This window comes from Corythoichthys intestinalis, chromosome 2 (assembly GCF_030265065.1).
Source record: "Corythoichthys intestinalis isolate RoL2023-P3 chromosome 2, ASM3026506v1, whole genome shotgun sequence".
In the NCBI taxonomy this organism is placed as follows: domain Eukaryota; kingdom Metazoa; phylum Chordata; class Actinopteri; order Syngnathiformes; family Syngnathidae; genus Corythoichthys; species Corythoichthys intestinalis.
The window spans coordinates 73936654-73956668 of record NC_080396.1 but is presented as its reverse complement, the minus strand read 5'-3'; positions in this window follow the sequence as shown (position 1 = coordinate 73956668).

Here is a 20015-nt window from a genome sequence, read left to right as displayed (position 1 = left end):
CCCCCCCCCCCCCCCCCCCCCCCACACACGCCCCTTTGTCAGCAATAACTTCAACCAGACGCTTCCTGTAGTTGCAGATCAGTCTGGTACATCGATCAGGACTAATCTTGGCCCATTCCTCTCTACAAAACTGCTGTAGTGCAGTCAGATTCCTGGGAAGTCTGGCATGAATGGCTGTCTTTAGGTCATGCCACAGCATCTCGATGGGGTTCAAGCCTCTTTTTAGCTTCAGCTGTTTGACAGACGGCCTCAGGTTTTCCTGTAAAACATCCTGATAAACTTTTGAATTTATTCTTCCATTAATGATTGCAATTTGTCCAGGCCCTGAGGTAGCAAAACAGCCCCAAATCATGATGTTCCCTCCACCATGCTTCACGGTGGGGATGAGGTGTTGATGTTGGTAAGCGGTTCCATTTTTCCTGCACACATGACATTGTGTGTTACTTCCAAACAATTCAACTTTAGTTTCATCAGTCCACAATATATTTTGCCAAAACTTCTGTGGAGTGTCCAACTGCCTTTTTGCGAACATTCAACGAGAATTTTTTTTTAAAGCAGCGTTTTTTTAGGCAGCAGTGACTTCCTCCGTGGAGTCCTCCCATGAACGCCGTAGTTCACGGCCATAGTTTTACATATAGATGATGTGTGCACAGAGATATTGGACTGTTCCAGTGATTTTATTCTATTGTATTCTGCGCTGAAGTCTTGGCGTCTTCTTTGGTGGACGGCCACACCTTGGGAGAGAAGCTACAGTTGCCAAACTCTCTCCATTTGTAGACAACTTCTCTGCCGGTCGATTGATGGACATTCAGACTTTTAGAGATGGTTTTGTATCGTTTCCCAACTTGATACAAATCAACAATCCTTGATCGCAGGTCTTTAGACAGCTCTTTTAACCGAGCCATGATGCACATTGGACAATGCTTGTCATCAACACATTTCTTACCAGGTGTGTTCTATAGTGGGCAGGGCGGCTTTAAACAACTCATCAGTGATTGGGCACACACCTGACTTAAATTGTTTGGTAAAATTGGTTTCAATTGCTCTTTAGGTCTCCTTAGGCAGAGAGTTCACTTATTTATTCATCCCCTTTGTCATTGTTTGCATACTATCCTCATTAAAAAATGAAAACCTATAAATGTTTGGGTGGTTTCAGTAAAGGCAAAGACTGCTTTTTCATCTGTGTGATTTTGACAAAGATCAGATCACATTTGATAGTGATTTTATGCGTGAGAAATTCCAAAAGGTTCACATAACTTTTTCATACCACTGTATATTTTGTTTTATTATGGTTTTGTTGGACAAATATGACACAAACATTCTTCTAATTCATTAATATTGTAATGAAGTTAAACTTGAGGCAGCATCGTACAACAGAGTAGTCACATGGTGTGTCATTCTCTATTGGATGCACTGCAGAGAAAATAAACATTTACTGTATTTTCTGCTGTGCCGTGATCAGGAAAAGCAGAGGACCCAGTTGCAGAGGCGGTTTAGTTTTTATTAACAAAAGTTGCATAGAAAAATTTCCCATAAGGGCAGAAAAACACACTAAAAATGGAATACTCAAGGAGCTTGGCCTTCTCAGGAGTGAGGCTACTCGGTGGTAGTGTTGGAATCTTCTGGCAACTCGTTTGTGTTTGGCCTGCGCTTAAAAAGGCTCAGTCAATAAGCCACAGGTGTTGCCTGTTAGCCTCGCCACTGAGGAGACCGGTCCCTCTCGCACCCGTGCAGCCTGCAGACAAGAAGGAAGGCATAAATGCTGAACATGGCACAGGATCATAACTTTTTCCGCACTATAAGGCACATCAGAGTATAATGCACATCCAGAGGCGTTGCGTCCCATTAGGCATACGCAGGCAATTGCCTAGGGCCCCCAGCCAGCAGGGGCCCCCAGAGGGCCAACAGATTTGGCACACACAGATTTAGCACACTCAGCTTCACCGCACTGTCGTAGTTATAAGTATTCAATACCATGGGATCATTTGCATATTATCTAACAATTCTGTTATCAGTTCCAATTAGCATACTAGTTTAAGCACATCCAATCAGTTTTAAGACAGCATGTATGTGCAAAGAGTGATTCACCAAGAACTTTATGAAAATTCCTTGCAGTAATAAATTTTGTTGTTTTTTTACAGGGCACCTCATTATTCATGTGACTACTTAAAGAAGTGGTGATTGCCTGGGGCTCCCGGAGACCCTTGCTACGCCTCTGTGCACATCTTCAATGAATGGCCCATTTTAAAGCAGTTTTCATGTACAGTCCCAGACAAAAGTCTTATCGCTTATCCATTTTGTAGAAACAATTGCTAATAACCTGACTTTTAATGATTCAATTGGTTTCAGAATTGGCTCATATGAAAGCTAAGAACCTTCCAAATGATGTTGAATGTACAAAACTATATTTGTTTCACTGAAAAAAGATTGATTTAATGAAGACATAAAGGTCAAATTTTGGCAAGACAAAAGTTTTGTCACCAACAGAAAGTAGTGAGAAAATTGAACAGAAAATTTACTACAAATACAAAAATATGTTACATAACATAAGGGAATTAAGTAATGGTGCTGTGAGATCCAAATTTAATATTTTGTATGACTTCCATGCAGTTCGGCAAGGATTCATACAATTTATTGATGAAGTCATCAGGAACATCAAAGAAAGCAGTCTTGCGTGCCTCCCAGAGTTCATCACTATTCTTGGGTTTCGTCTTCCATGCTTCCTTTTTCATCCTGTTCATGTCTGATGACTGGACTGACTGTTTTATGAGTGAATCTCGGATCCATGCGAGCTCCAGTAGGTCTCCTGCAATATTTGTGGTGACTGTGGTGTAATTCAATGGAAGATCCATCTGAAAAATACACCTTTTGCCACAAAACTGTGAAGTTTGGTGGTGGCAAAATCATGGTCTGGGGTTACATCCAGTATGGGGGTGTGCAAGAGATCTGCAGGGTTGAAGGCAACATAAATAGTCTGACATATCAAGTAATCTTAGCTGCTTCTTACATTCCTAACCATAAAAAGGGACCAATTCTGCAGCAGAATGGTGCTCCATCGCATACTTCAATCTCTACCTCAAAGTTCCTCAAGGCAAAGATCAAGATCCTCCAGGACTGCCCAGCCCAGTCAGCAGAAATGAACAGGATGAAAGAGGAAGCATGGAAGACGAAACCCAAGAATGTTGATGAACTCTGGGAGGCATGCAAGACTGCTTTCTTTGAAGTTCCAGATGACTTCATCAATAAATTGTATGCATCCTTGCCGAACTGTATGGATGCAGTCCTTCAAGCCCATGGAAGTCATACAAAATATTACATTTGGATCTCACAGCTCCACTACTTAATTCGCTTATGTTATGTAACATAATTTTGTATTTGAAGTGCATTTTTTGTACAATTTTCACACTACTTTCTGTAGGCGACAAAACTTTTGTCTTGCCAAAATTTGAGCTTAATGTCTTCATTAAATGATAAATCTTTTTTCAGTTAAACAAATATATTTTTGTTTTGTTTTGACATCCTGGCCAAAAGGCCAAACTCCGCGTGTTCACCTTAGTCTTAACCTCTTGTACTGACTCCATTTTGAAAGGTAGAAATAGGCTTCGAAACACAAGTTGACAATATATTCTGAGTCCACAGCAATCATACAGCACAGAGGGACCCAGGCGAGGATTCGGGGTCACCATATCAAAGGTCAACAAAAGGTTCCTGAGGAAAAACGACAATGCTAAGTTAAACATTCAGTCTTTATTAAGGCTCTCGCGGGGAGGGGAGGGGTGGACCGTGGGCAGGAAGAAGGATGTGTTTAGGATAACCTTCTATCGCAGTTTGGGCTCTTTAGTTCGTGTGTCACCGTTTCTGGGTTATGGTTAATGAGGCAATTGAGGTGGAGGTTGGGCCTACCTTGAGGTATCAAAGTTAGTTCATCTTGTTCATGGGTGTTGCTTTAGTAGGTCGGGGTGTCTTGGCTCCACCGAAGAGATGATGGCGTCTTTTCCTTTGCTTATCAGGCGAGGGCTGATAAACCAGTCCGCTTCACTGTGTCAAACGGCATGGAGTATTGTCTGCTTGTCCTTAAACTATGGCTAAATGCTTTATTATAACAAATGTATTGGAATAATGCAAACAGTTATACGGTGCCTACGAGAAAAGGTACTATCTCCTTCAGTAATGAAACCATTTGTGGCTAAACTATAGCATATGATGGTTAGCAACTATGTGTCTTAGTGTGACCAGGGCCATATAAAGAGGGTTGCGACACTCCCATAGGGATCCATTATACGATTTTACTTCCGGGTTTTCCGGGAAGTGGAGTCACGGGTAGTTCCAAACATGGCTTCTGTGAGAGAATTTTATTCATGCTTAATGCACAACCATTATACATTATATTTTGTATGCTTTTGATGACTTGCATGAGAACATTGAGCATCATTGTTACATTAATCTGTTGAGTGTAGCCTTGACTGTATCACACTATGCCCAAATATGGACTGTTATTTTCCTGTTGTTTTCCAATATGCCCTGAATGAATACAATGTGGCAACTGTGGCTTATCAAACTTCATCCTGGCCATAGCTGGTGATTCAAGGTTATAGCTTAAGGTGGTTTTCCCCTATGAGAGATGTTTTTCTGTAACTTGAGATGTTTTTACTTTTTAAGTTTTTTTAAGTTTTCGGTTTCGTTTCTATGGTGTCAACCCATAAATAGAGGCATGCCCTGTATTTCTCTTTTGTCCACATGCGGAGAGGCGCTTTGTGCGTTACTCCGCGTCTGTACCCGAGAGCTCTTACACATAAAGAAAATCAATCCATGGCTGGGGTCGTATTTATTTCTCTAATCTAGCTATCGAGCTAACACTTGTCTTGGAGTTCAAACTTGAGCTTCCCTGACAGCTTCGATGAGGGCGGACCGCATTCATACGAATGGCTGGCTGTCAAGTATATTAGGAGGTAAGTTGATGATAAAAACGGTCCCTTTTGAATTTCAACAGTCTGTATTCTATCAGAGGCGCTTTATGATACATATGTTGACCTTTATTTGTATGTGCGTGGCGTAATTATACATATATTTTATCTTGGTGACAAGCGATTTTCTCCTGCTTTTTAAGCTGAGTCTGCTAACTAATAATGTATCACCAGGAATAAATTCATTAGGTCGCTACCTCTTTTAAATTGTCAACTCTTTCAGAGGCCCTTTGTGACGTTCACACTCATCTGTATTTGTGAGTATCGGTTGACGACTGGCTTTCACGTGCTTATTAGCTCGATTTTGTAAGCTTTGAACTAAGGTATCACCCTCATGGAAAAGTACCAAGTCAATGCATGACAACCTGTATTCTTTACACCAAAATGTTTGACACTATTATATTTTAGAGATGCGTATAGATTGAAAAGTGATGTCAACAAATAATAAACACAAATCTATAATAGAAAACTAATTTAATGGGGTTTTTTTAGGTCACATTTTCATGATGCGCTTCTGCTGGGGACTGCTGCTGGTGCCTGCTGGCTGTGGGCACAAAGCCCATTTTTCAAATAGCAATAAACATATTAAAAAAGCCTTTTATTTCATGTTTTGACGGCTGTTGTTCTTTGGGGAAACCCTGCTGCACAACCAACCATCACAGGCTATAAAATGTTAGGTGTAAACAATGAACCATGACACCACTTTCACCAATTGCAATTGTTCAATAAAAAATATGATTTTCTTTATCAAAGGGTAATAAGTTGTTAATGTTATACATTACACCATGTTACAGAAAATAATACAATTTTGTTCCTGTCTTGTGATCATTTTATTTGTGTTGCTTGGGTCCAAACTAAATGAAAAATGCGAAAATGCCTCTAAAAAGGTACAGGTTGGTTTTGCTAAAATTAGAGGCTATATTCAAAATTTGAGTTAAGCGAGAATTATTTGTTAAATGTAATTTCTTTGTGTTTCAGGTCAAACAGTCTATAAGATAAGAAGGCATATGTACACACACACACACACACACACATATATATATATATACATATATATATATATACAGTGGGGCAAATAAGTATTTAGTCAACCACTAATTGTGCAAGTTCTCCCACTTGAAAATATTAGAGAGGCCTGTAATTGTCAACATGGGTAAACCTCAACCTTGAGAGACAGAATGAGGAAAAAAAAAACAAAAAATCACATTGTTTAATTTTTTAAAAAGAATTTATTGTCAAATCATGGTGGAAAACAAGTCTTTGGTCAATACCAAAAGTTCATCTCAATACTTTGTTATGTACCCTTTGGTGGCAATAACGGAGGCCAAACGTTTTCTGTAACTCTTCACAAGCTTTTCACACACTGTTGCTGGTATTTTGGCCCATTCCTCCATGTAGATCTCCTGTAGAGCAGTGATGTTTTGGGGCTGTCGTTGGGCAACACGGACTTTCAACTCCCACCACAGATTTTCTATGGGGTTGAGATGTGGAGACTGGCTAGGCCACTCCAGGACCTTGAAATGCTTCTTACGAAGCCACTCCTTTGTTGCCCTGGCTGTGTGTTTGGGATCATTGTCATGCTGAAAGACCCAGCTACGTCTCATCTTCAATGCCCTTGCTGATGGAAGGAGATTTTCACTCAAAATCTCTCGATACACGGCCCCATTCATTCTTTCCTTTATACAGATCAGTCGTCCTGGTCACTTTGCAGAAAAACAGCCCCAAAGCATGATGTTTCCACCCCCATACTTCACAGTGGGTATGGTGTTCTACGGATGCAATTCAGTATTCTTTCTCCTCCAAACACGAGAACCTGTGTGTCTACCAAAAAGTTCTATTTTGGTTTCGTCTGACCATAACACATTCTCCCAGTCCTCTTCTGGATCATCCAAATGCTGTCTGGCGAACCGCAGACGGGCCTGGACGTGTACTGGCTTCAGCAGGGGGACACGTCTCGCAGTGCAGGATTTGAGTCCCTGGTGGCGCATTGTGTTACTGATAGTAGCCTTTGTTACTGTGGTCCCAGCTCTCTGTAGGTCATGTCTAGGTCCCCCCGTGTGGTTGTGGGATTTTTGCTCACCGTTCTTGTTACCATATTGATGCCACAGGGTGAGATCTTGCATGGAGCCCTTGATCGAGGGAGATTATCAGTGGTCTTGGATGTCTTCCTTTTTCTAATAATTGCTCCCACAGTTGATTTCTTTACACCAAGCGTTTTACCTATTGCAGATTCAGTCTTCCCAGCCTGGTGCAGGTCTATAATTTTGTCTCTGGTGTCCTTCGACAGCTCTTTGGTCTTGGCAATAGTGGAGTTTGGAGTGTGACCAACTGAGGTTGTGGACAGGTGTCTTTTATACCGATAATGAGTTAAAACAGGTGCCATTAATACAGGTAACGAGTGGAGCCTCGTTAGACCTCGTTAGAAAAAGTTAGACCTCTTTGACAGCCAGAAATCTTGCTTGTTTGTAGGTGACCAAATACTTATTTTCCACTCTAATTTGGAAATAAATTCTTTAAAAATCAAACAATGTGATTTTCTTTTTTTTTTTTTTCACATTCTGTCTCACATGGTTGAGGTTTACCCATGTTGACAATTACAGGCTTCTCTAATCTTTTCAAGTAGGAGAACTTGCACAATTGGTAGTTGACTAAATATTTATTTGCCCCACTGTATATCAGCATTAGAAATTAAAACGAAAAAGAAAAGTGGAAAATAGAATTTATAAGTCGTGACCTCAAACTTTTTGGGAAACAAAAGTGTCTTTATATGTCATTGCGACGAAACAAACTAGGATGTGCCATTTAGAACTTGGGAACAAAATATGTTACACATGGTGTTATCTTTAATATATTACCACAGGTAGGTGAATCAAGGAAATCTAGACATTCTCTGGAAAAACAGTATTCTTGTTGTGAAAAAAGAAAAACCTAAATCATCTTGCATTTCAATGTAAAAGTCGACTTCCCGTGCTAATGCTAACACAAACATGAAACTTTCACTCAACATGGGAAAGTTCCCTTCTGCGTAGCAGTTTACATTGTTTTTAATGGTCGCCTTACCACTCCAAATGTAAAACTAGAATTTAAATATATGTTATAATGCAATGACATAATCAAACTAGTACTTAGATACGTGATTTTATCAATTTTCCCGTAAATGTCGCAATTACCGCTGTCAGTTCCATTAAAAACCACTACAGCGCTGCTTGTGCTTGGAACAACCCACACCCTACAGGAACCACGTGACCACCTGCGGCGACATCAAAGAGTGTCGCAACTCTCTTTATATGGCTCTGAGTGTTACTAACTCCCCCACCCCACCTGATCTCGTCAGCGCTAACGAGTTCGGTTGTGTTGGGGCGTGTCATGCCAGCGAGTGAAAGCCGGGCCAATATTTATTATGTATATCCTGGTAGCCTTCCTTTTTTCCTCCTCAGGCAAAAACTTTTTGCCTCTTTTGTTGCTCTGCCATCTTTACAGAATTTGCACGGAAGCGTTCGCATCGACTTCCATCTATATAATGAATGGGGAAAGGAGGGATTTAAGAATGCCATAATGCAGTCAGCACATTTGTAGTTTTTTTTTTTTGTTTGTTCCTGCCACCCTCCTCAAAGTGAAAGCGATACAGACCACCTCAAGATAAGTGTTGGACGTCTAGCGCTGTCATTGGCAGCTAAAGTATGACAGTCTCTTTTGCTAACACGTTATAAAAGCCGTGGTCTCTTACCACTCATCTTTATACTAACTATGATTAGCAAGCGAGCTAGCAGATTTATTGATGGCCCACCTGTTAGCTAAAAAGTAGAGCATCGGTTATTGGTCGCAACGGGTCAGGGTCGAGCTAATTTTGACCGAGGTGTTCAACGGGTTCAACCTGTACGAGACACGCGTGAGTGAGCCGTGGACACGCATGAGGCGGACGGCTAAAAAAAGGATAACCCTGAGTGGACAAACATAGCTCAGTCACTCAATAACTTGGCGATAAGCACGTCCTGGGAATGTGTTTTCCCAGATGCGTGCCGTCTCGGCCTTTGGCCCATATTGTTTAGAGGCCCCGTGCTGTACATTTTGGGACATCGTAAAGTGCCTGCGACACAAAAAAAACATTTTTATTTCATGTTACACTGTTATACTCCTGAATGAAAAAGACTGCTTGGATGTGTGTGGAAGTGATCGATATATTTATTATAGGGCTGTCAAACGATTAAAATTTTTAATCGAGTTAATCACAGCTTAAAAATTAATTAATCGTAGTTAATTGCAATTCAGACGTCTCTAAAATATGCCTTATTTTTCTGTAAATTATTGTTGGAATGGAAAGATAAGACACAAGACGGATATATACATTCAACATACTGTACATGAGTACTGTATTTGTTTATATATATATATATATATATATATATATATATATATATATATATAACAATAAATCAACAAGATGGCATTAAAATTAACATTCTATTAAAGCAATCCATGGATAGAAAGACTTGTAGTTCGTAAAAGATAAATTTTAGTACAAGTTATAGAAATTTTATATTAAAACCCCTGTTAATGTTTTGGTTTTAATCAAATTTGTAAAATTTTCAATAAAAAAAATAAACTAGGAGCTCGCCATTGTTGATGTCAATAATTACACAATGCTCATGGTGCATAAAATCAGTCGCACCCAAGCGCCAGCAGAGGGAGACAAAAAACACAAGTAACAAGTGGACATGACACTCTGCTGTTATTTTAATCTGTTTGAGCGGGGCATGTGCGTTAATTGCGTCAAATATTTTAACGTGATTAATGAAAAAAATTAATTACCACCCGTTAACACGATAACTTTGACAGCCCTAAATATAATATAATATAATATAATATAATATAATATAATATACAGTGCCTTGCAAAAGTATTCGGCCCCCTTGAACCTTGCAACCTTTCGCCACATTTCAGGCTTCAAACATAAAGATATAAAATTTTAATTTTTTGTCAAGAATCAACAACAAGTGGGACACAATCGTGAAGTGGAACAAAAGTTATTGGATAATTTAAACTTTTTTAACAAATAAAAAACTGAAAAGTGGGGCATGCAATATTATTCGGCCCCCTTGCGTTAATACTTTGTAGCGCCACCTTTTGCTCCAGTTACAGCTGCAAGTCGCTTGGGGTATGTTTCTATCAGTTTTGCACATCGACAGACTGACATTCTTGCCCATTCTTCCTTGCAAAACAGCTCGAGCTCAGTGAGGTTGGATGGAGAGTGTTTGTGAACAGCAGTCTTCGGCTCTTTCCACAGATTCTCGATTGGATTCAGGTCTGGACTTTGACTTGGCCGTTCTAGCACCTGGATACATTTATTTTTGAACCATTCTATTGTATATTTAGCTTTATGTTTTGGATCATTGTCCTGTTGGAAGATAAATCTCCGTCCCAGTCTCAGGTCTTGTGCAGATACCAACAGGTTTTCTTCCAGAATGTTCCTGTATTTGGCTGCATCCATGTTCCCGTCAATTTTAACCATCTTCCCTGTCCCTGCTGAAGAAAAGCAGGCCCAAACCATGATGCTGCCACCACCATGTTTGACAGTGGGGATGGTGTGTTCAGGGTGATGAGCTGTGTTGCTTTTACGCCAAACATATCGTTTTGCATTGTGGGCAAAAAGTTCAATTTTGGTTTCATCTGACCAGAGCACCTTCTTCCACATGTTTGGTGTGTCTCCCAGGTGGCTTGTGGCAAACTTTAAACGAGACTTTTTATGGATATCTTTGAGAAATGGCTTTCTTCTTGCCACTCTTCCATAAAGGCCAGATTTGTGCAGTGTACGACTGATTGTTGTCCTATGGACAGACTCTCCCACCTCAGCTGTAGATCTCTGCAGTTCATCCAGAGTGATCATGGGCCTCTTGGCTGCATCTCTGATCAGTTTTCTCCTTGTTTGAGAAGAAAGTTTGGAAGGACGGCCGGGTCTTGGTAGATTTGCAGTGGTCTGATGCTCCTTCCATTTCAATATGATGGCTTGCACAGTGCTCCTTGAGATGTTTAAAGCTTGGGAAATCTTTAAACCCCGGCTTTAAACTTCTCCACAACAGTATCTTGGACCTGCCTGGTGTGTTCCTTGGTTTTCATAATGCTCTCTGCACTTTAAACAGAACCCTGAGACTATCACAGAGCAGGTGCATTTATACGGAGACTTGATTACACACAGGTGGATTCTATTTATCATCATCGGTCATTTAGGACAACATTGGATCATTCAGAGATCCTCACTGACCTTCTGGAGTGAGTTTGCTGCACTGAAAGTAAAGGAGCCGAATAATATTGCACGCCCCACTTTTCAGTTTTTTATTTGTTAAAAAAGTTTAAATTATCCAACAAATGTTGTTCCACTTCACGATTGTGTCCCACTTGTTGTTGATTCTTGACAAAAAAATTAAATTTCATATCTGTATGTTTGAAGCCTGAAATGTGGCGAAAGGTTGCAAGATTCAAGGGGGCCGAATACTTTTGCAAGGCACTGTAATTAACTTTTTGAATCCCGCGCCATGAAATTGTGATTTGCGGAGGAAGAAGGCGGATGTGACATCAGAGAATGAGATCATCTACACTACACAGCCATACTATTCTATGCAGAAGAAGTGCAGATTCAGAGCTGATTTTGCGGTATAATTCTCTTATTTTCGCGTCACGCCAGGCCAGTGTGCTGCAGGTTCTTGTTGCCACACCAGGGAAAGTGCTGTGAGCCTTTTTGGTTTTCTAAAAGATCCTGTTCACCTGAAGAACTGGCAAAACAAGTCCGACAATCGAAGGACGAGGAAGTGAGTTAGCTACGTGTTTTATATTATGTCAAATAATGGGATCATGTTTGCTTGTTTTTCAGTTTATTAATTGTTTTGTAGAATGATTTCCTGACCCGTGTATCGATAATTGTTGTTTCACCATATCGTGAGATCGATCCAATGTTCCCTCTAATTTTTCATGTGTCTGAGCAGACACAAAAGCTCCCTGAGCACACTGTGGACCATGGTGAGCAACATCAGATGTGTACACGGTGGCCACATACCAGTATCACGCCTGTTCAAAACCTTGGATCATAGCAAGTTACATGGCTTATTTTCATTAGTTTACTTTCAATATAATTGATTTGGCTCACTTAAAATGAAAAAGACCAAAATCTCATTGTTCATGAGCTGTGTACTATGTTATATGTGAAAGTCCTGCTTTAACCATAGGAAGAGTCCTGCTTTAGCCTTGGTAAGGTCCAGTTGAGGCATGGGTGAGTTAATAAATAAAACATAATGAACAACAACAATGTGTGAGACTGCATCACTCCCACATTAAAACTGTTCAGACAATAAGGACACTCAAAACTCATATTCTCTGTGTCTGAGCAGCTACACTGCAAAAACACACCTCCTTAAAAGTAGTTAAATTCCCTTGTTTATATTGTAAATCTACTAGAAATTAGTGAAATTATCTGCCAGTGCTTCAGGTAAATTTCACTTAGATTTCTTGAAATAAGAAAAATAGTTAGCTGAACATAAATTTAAAAGACAACAATAAATTGTATATGTAATCTGAAGTATGCTCAAACTGTTAGCTCCTTTAAATCAGGGCTAAAAACACTTTTGTTTAGAACAGCATATCCATACCTGTCTATATATTTCAAGCTATTTGCTTTCTATTCCTCTTGTGCTTTATCTCTATTGCCGATTTTAATTATTTCTAAATTATTATTATTTAATTACTATTATTAGTAGTAGTATTTTTATTTTTTATTTCATTTTTTAATTCTATTCGTGATTGAATGCAATTTGTATGTATAATTTTATTTCCTGTTTCGATTTTCTTTGTTTTTACGTTCTATTGATTTAGTGTGATTTTTATGATATTCATGTGATGTAAAGCACTTTGAATTGCCTTGTGTTGAATTGTGCTATATCAATAAATTTGCCTTGCCTTGCCTTCAGTAAATCGGCACAGTCAAGCTCACTTTTCTCCACCATTGGGAGCGTTGCGTTGCCGTTCAGGGGTCCTTAAATACAAATCTTGAAGGTCCACAATTATTTTTTTCATACAAGCATGAGTCCACTTATTCATGTCGGTCAAGTACAAGGCAGGTTGAAGGTGGTAAAGATGGTTTTCTCTTGACCAAACAAAAATACAATGTACATTCTGATTGCATAAAAATTTAATAAAACATTTTTTTGAATTAAAGTGCGTATGACAGGTGAGAGAGAAAAAAAAGTCTTAAAAAGCATTATTATGTGATTTAGAATCATATTTTGAGACGATTCGACTATATACAACAATTTAGCAAAGTGCAAATGATAGAAATTAGTCTTTTAATCTGCCGGTTAGCCACCCCTACCATTATAAGGCTCTAGTGTCAGAGTGTCAACAGGCGGATGACGTCAGCGGAGTCACGATTTCATCTGATTTAGTATGCAGCCCATTGAGGGAGAATTATTCACAACGATTGTTGTTTCAATCTCTCTACTCCAATATTTTATTTATTTATTTATTTATTTTATTTTAAGATATTCTTTTTATCCAAGTATTTTTCCCCAATAGTTAATTAAATGGCATAGTCATGACAAATAACTGTTTTGTGCTAAATGGAATATGAAATAGTAAAAATGCATTTATTCAGGACGACGTGGCAAAATTACTTCATAATGGTTAAAACTGTCGACTTCACCTTTACTGTCGCACCTCCCGAACGATATTTTATGCCACCTAAGTCGGGCTTATGTCATTTCCCTTCCCCAGCTTTGGAGAATGTAAACAAACCAAGAGGCGTGACAGCTAGCCGACACGGTAACCCGAACCGAGTGATGTTTCAAAGTCTTCGAAGCGGAAAATCACACATAACTAGCCCGGAACATTTCACATGACGACTGGGTTGTCGATTGTCTTCGCCGATCGGCGACCCGCCCGGCGGCAAACAAGTTAGAGCTCGTCGTTCCCCTGCTGAAGGCAGAGGGCTCGTTTGCGGGGAAGCAGCTAGACAATGACCACCGGAACGCCGACGTTGTAAGTATTCCTTTATTTAAAGAAAGTTTGTAGTGTTTACTTTGTAATCGCGTCTATTTTTAACACAAAGTTGCAATTTCTAATCGGTTGGAAAATTTGACAGAACACCGAGCACATGAAGAGGGCAATAAGCCAAGTATAGTGCTCTCCCAGCGGGCTGATGTGCGACAAGCCGCCGGTCGTCGGCCAAGGGGACAAGGAGCATGTCAGCCACAAAATGCAAGCCACCAACATATTAAAAATGATCCCAGTATTTGACATAATACAAAACACGATGTTTACTCACTTCCTCGTAAGTCCCTTGGTTCCACAGTAGAAGGGCTTATTTTGGCCAATATCCACCAGTGAATGGGAACCTTTTGAAACCCCAAAAAGGCTCACAGACCTTTCCCTCAAGTGCAGCAAGATTTTTCTGCAGCCGTTTGGCTGGAGTGATGCGAAAAATTAACGTATTAATCCGCTAAATCAGCTGAATCCTTAGTCCTTCTCATACAACAGTACGGCTGTATATGAAGAGGACTCCTTCCTCCGTACAAGTCACAGTGCCCTCTTTCTCAACTCGAGACTTGCCGGAAGTCACTCATTTTCATGGCGCGGGATTCAAAAAACTAAATAAATATAGCGATTGCTTCCACACACATCCAAGCGGTCCATTTCATTCAGGAGCATAAAATACTGCGTGCATTATGAAATAAACATGCTTTTTTTGTGTCACAGGCACTTTATACAAAAAAACAAAACAAAAAAAACATGAAAGTACTAGGGATGTCCCGATCCAGGTTTTTGCACTTCCGATCCGATACCGATATTGTTTTGCACTTCCGATCCGATACCGATACTGGCCGATACTGATACCGACCTATCTGAGCATGTGTTGAAGTTTAAAGTTATTTAGCCTCCTTACTTAGCTGTCAGACTCATGTTGAAAAAGGTTTTAGTACTCTTGATAACAACTAGCCAGCTGAATTAGGTGAGTTTGAATAACACACAACGGTTGGTAACAAGAAACTGACCTGTTTATTCAGTGACAAACACGAAACATTATAAATAACAAACAGAAATGGCATAGTCAGTCAGTAAAACGTGCAAATAATATTGTAAACTGTCTTAAAAAAGCAAAGCACACCAACAACCTCAGTGGAAAATCCCACAAATCCCCCAAGCTATTAGATGCTTTTGATGTTTCGTGCATTAGTTACAAAAATTGTATAAAAAGCCTCTCAGGTTTAAATAAATGACTATTTCAGTATCAAGTTAACATTTTAAAACAGTAAATAAAATACTCAAGTCCCCATTCTGTATCAGCAGCTTTAAACTACATTCAATTCATTTAATTTTGCGAATCAACTGTTAAAGTTGTTAAAATTGCTCCCGTTATTCCATAATTTCCCTTCTGTCTACTTTCGATATGTGAAAGTTTTAAAACTGTTTTGAAGATAGATTCAAGTCAAGATTTTGCCGATTTAGGAGTATTTTAGATAAAAAGTTAATTAGGTTCGCTAGGAAGGTTCACAATAGCCTACGAGGGTCTTCTGCTTTAAGATGGCGGCTGTTTACTAACGCATCTGGTTTTCAATACTTCAATGTTGCTAACGCAGTCGAGTCTGTCGTGTAGCATCTGCTTCTGTATACATATGATATCTTTTATCTCCAGTAAAATGATGTTGACGTAGTTTGTAGCGGCTGTCAGCAGCAGTCAGGTATTCTTGTGTTTTTTATCCAGCGGCATGAGTTGAGCTAAAGCTGTGAGTTGAGCATTGGTATTACCCGGGCTATGACAAGCATTATGTTTACTTTCGGGACGCAATGCGGTCAGTTTCTCATTGCTTCCCGATGACCGCGCTGTGTATTAGTTCCGCTTTACTTGACATATTTCAATAATCGGAATTTGGATGTTTGTGAATCGTTCTTGAATCTTACACGGCCGAATCGCTCAAGAATGTAATGACGGCTGGGCATGTTGTACCGTGGTTCTAAGTGTTGGATGGAGCGTCTTTACTCGCGTGAGATAATGACTCGTCATCCAGAATGAATTCTTCGGCAATACTCTTGTTATTCCCTGGGCTTGGGACTGTCGAGTGCCAGTTTGTCACGTATAGCAAAAGTTTCTGCCGGTGTTAGTTGCGTAGGACCTTTCTTTATGTCTTCGGTTTTCTTAACATACTCATCATATTGTTTGTGGTGGTATTTCGCTAAATGCTTGATTAGGTTGGTTGTATTAAAACTTCTTACAGCTTTACCACCACGCTTGACTTTATTGTAGCATATGTTGCGCTCTGCCTCTTCGTCTTTGTCGTCCTTTAAGGTGAAATGATCCCACACAGCTGACATTTTTACCGATAAAGTCTCTCGGTAAGTTGGGAGACGGTAATGGAAATGTAGTGTGTTGAAGGTGTTGAAGGACCGGACTTTAGGGAAACCGAAGCAAAAACTGGAATGGATTATGAATATCGGTGAGCTGGAAAACCCGGACCGGATTAAAAAAAACTGGATCGGAAGTCTGGATTGGAATTTTTCTGTGTTCCGATCCGATACCGATGCGGACATCTCTAGCAAGTACAACGTTTGCACATGTACACTAAATAATTGACAAGATCTATCATTAAGGTGCAAACAATAACTATTGACAGTACATTTTGTAACTGTAAAACACTGCTGGACAAAAAAGAAAACGTGTAAATAGTACAGTACATGTTTACTTTAGATAGCAGCACGCAGGCTCTCTCAGCCAATCAGCGCATCCATGCAGGCTCTCTCAGCCAATCAGCGCATCCATGCAGGTTCTCTCAGCACATAAGCGCATCAATGTCATAGAAATGACAACAGAAGTGGGAATATGGAAGATATTTGACCAAAAATGAAACAAAATTTAGCAATAGAATAATAGCGCATAGCGATAGATCGGCGATTCATGCAGATGATATATGTTGAAAAAATGTTTTGTTTTGTTTTTTTGTCTGCGGGTCCGAGGGGGGGGTTTGTCGTGATCCGGTTGTGGACCGCGGTCCGCTAATTGAGGACCCCGGCCGTATTGTATGCACCAGTAGAAGTGTCGCGCTGACACATCACTGCGGCGCTGAGACAGTAGTCCTATTGACGCTACAATACGTTTCTGTTGAATTTTTTTTAATGCGCCGAGTATGTGCAAGCAGTGCACGATTGCGCACGCGTGCAGCTTAGAGGGAGCATTGCTTGCAAAGCAAATCGTATTGGGAGGTACCCAGGTTCCCACTCCTAATATCAGGCATAAAAATCTCTCACCTTTTGGCGAAATTCCTCGTTTTGAATTCAAAAAGGGTGACCTACGTGAATTGGGTAGATCGAAGGAGAAAATTTTTACGGGGGGTTTCGGGCGATTTTTTTTTTATGTTGGACGCTTGGTATGGAAGATGGGAAAGCAGCAAAAAGCCGAAAAGGCGCATCAGAGTGGCCAAAACATTGAAGTATTTCAACAAAACAAAAGAGGGTTAATCGTTGTGTCCTGTCTCTTCAATGCCAAGCTTGGCTGCACGTCGGCCGTGAATGAACAATGAAGCGCCGTCACGCAGTTGTAATTTTGGAAGATGACAGGAGACAATTACAAGCTGGCAGATTGTAATTCCATCTAACTAACTAACGACATGTCTTATTGAGCTAAGCCTGTCGTGATATGCAATGAGTCCATGTATCGCACGCTAAATAAAAAAGAGGGCGGTAATTTTCATGGCTACGTATTATCGTCGCGTGCGTGTGTGCATACATTTGTACGCGCGTGTACACGTGCCCTGATGGCATATGGGACACCAGTTCCTTTCACAGATGTTTATTGGTCATCAACACAGCATAGAAGTAAAGTTCAGACATACAAAATAAAGAAACACATCTACAGTGTATCACAAAAGTGAGTGCACCCCTCGCATTTCTGCAGATATTTAAGTACTGACAAAATGACACTTTGACACAATGAAAAGTAGTCTGTGTGCAGCTTATATAATAGAGTTCATTTATTTTCCCCTCAAAATAACTCAAAATATTGCCATTGAGATCTAAACCCCTGGCAACAAAAGTGAGTACACCCCTTAGAAACTACATCCCGAAATGTCCAAATTGAGTACTGCTTGTCATTTTCCCTCCAAAATGTCATGTGACTCGTTAGTGTTACTAGGTCCAGGTTTGCATAGGGAGCCGGTGTGTTCAAATTTGTAGTTCAGCTCTCACACGCTCTCCTGCTGGTCACTGAAAGTTCCAACATGGCACCACATAGCAAAGAACTCTCTGAGGATCTTTAAAAGACGTATTGTTGCGCTACATGAAGATGGCCAAGGCTACAAGAAGATTGCCAACACCATGAAATTGAGCTGCAGTACAGTGACTAAGATCATCCAGCATTTTAAAAGAGCAGGGTCCACTCAGAACAGGCCTCGGGTTGGTCGTCAAAAGAAGCTGAGCGCACGTGCTGAGCGTCACATCCAAGTGCTTTCTTTGAAAGATCGTCGCAGGAGTGCTGTCAGCATTGCTGCAGGGATTGAAGAGGTTTGTGTTAGCCTGTTAGTGCTAAGACCATACGGCGCACTCTACATCAAATTGGTGTGCATGGCTGTCACCGCAGACGGAAGCCTCTTCTGAAGACGGTACACAAGAAAGCCCGCAAACAGTTTGCTGAAGACATATCAACAAAGTACATGGATTACTGGAACCATGTCCTACGGTCTGATGAGACGAAGATTAGTATGTTTGGTTCCGATGGTCTAAAGCATGTGTGGCAGCGACCAGGTGAGGAGTACAAAGATAAGTGTATCATGCCTACAGTCAAGCATGGTAGTGGGAATGTCATGGTCTGGGGCTGCATGAGTGCTGCAGGTGTTGGAGAGTTACATTCCATTGAGGGAAACATGAACTCCAATATGTACTGTGAAATACTGCGGCAGAGCATGATCCCCTCCCTCCAGAAACTGGGTCGCAGGGCAGCGTTCCAGCAAGACAATGAGCCCAAACACACCTCCAAGATGACCACTGCTTTACTGAAGAGGCTGATGGACTGGCCAAGCATGTCTCCAGACTTGAACCCAATAGAACATCTTTGGGGGATCCTCAAGCGGAAGGTGGAGGTGCGCAAAGTCTCAAATATCCGGCAGCTCCGCAACGTCGTCATGGAAGAGTGGAAGAGCATTGCGGTGGCAACCAGTGAAGCTCTGTTCAACTCCATGCCCAGGAAAGTAAAGGCAGTTCTGGATAATAGTGGTGCTCACACAAAATATTGACAGTTGACATGTTTTATGTTAATATTGGCAACTTTCACTAATGGGTGTACTCACTTTTGTTGCCAGGGGTTTAGATATTAATGGCTATATTTTGAGTTATTTTGAAGGGAAAATAAATTTATTATATAAGCTGAACACAGACTACTTTTCATTGTGTCAAAGTGTCATTTTGTCAGTGTTGTCCCATGAAAACATATACTTAAATATCTGCACAAATGCGAGGGGTGTACTCACTTTTGTGATACACTGTAATATTAAACACTGTAAATGTTAGCTTTGCTACATTGTGGCTAATGGGGAAAAAAGACAACCTACTTTAGCCTGCTACAAAACATTGGCAGTCTTTACCAAAACGCAAACTTGGGGTTAAAAGGTGACACTTCAAACATGAAAAATCACTGGTTAACAGCATTTGCAAACGAAAAAAAAGGAAATAAATTTATTACTGACCCCACATGCAATGACAAAAAGAGCTTTTTTAGCAGAGTGTAAAGCGTACAGTTAGCGGTTTAGCGAACGTACTTCCGATGAACATTTCAAAATAAAAGCACGTCATGTTCGTCATATAAATAACGATTTCTGGAGTTAATATTACATACTTCAGAATACAGATTCTACACTATGAATCACTTTAAAATGACACCCTTTTTGAAAAATCTGATTGGCAATGAATGATTATTACACTACTATTACACAGACCTTGACAAGTCTTGTCGCTTATCCATTTTGTAGAAACAATTGCTAATAACCTGACTTTGATTTATTCAGTTGGTTTCAGAAATGGCTCATA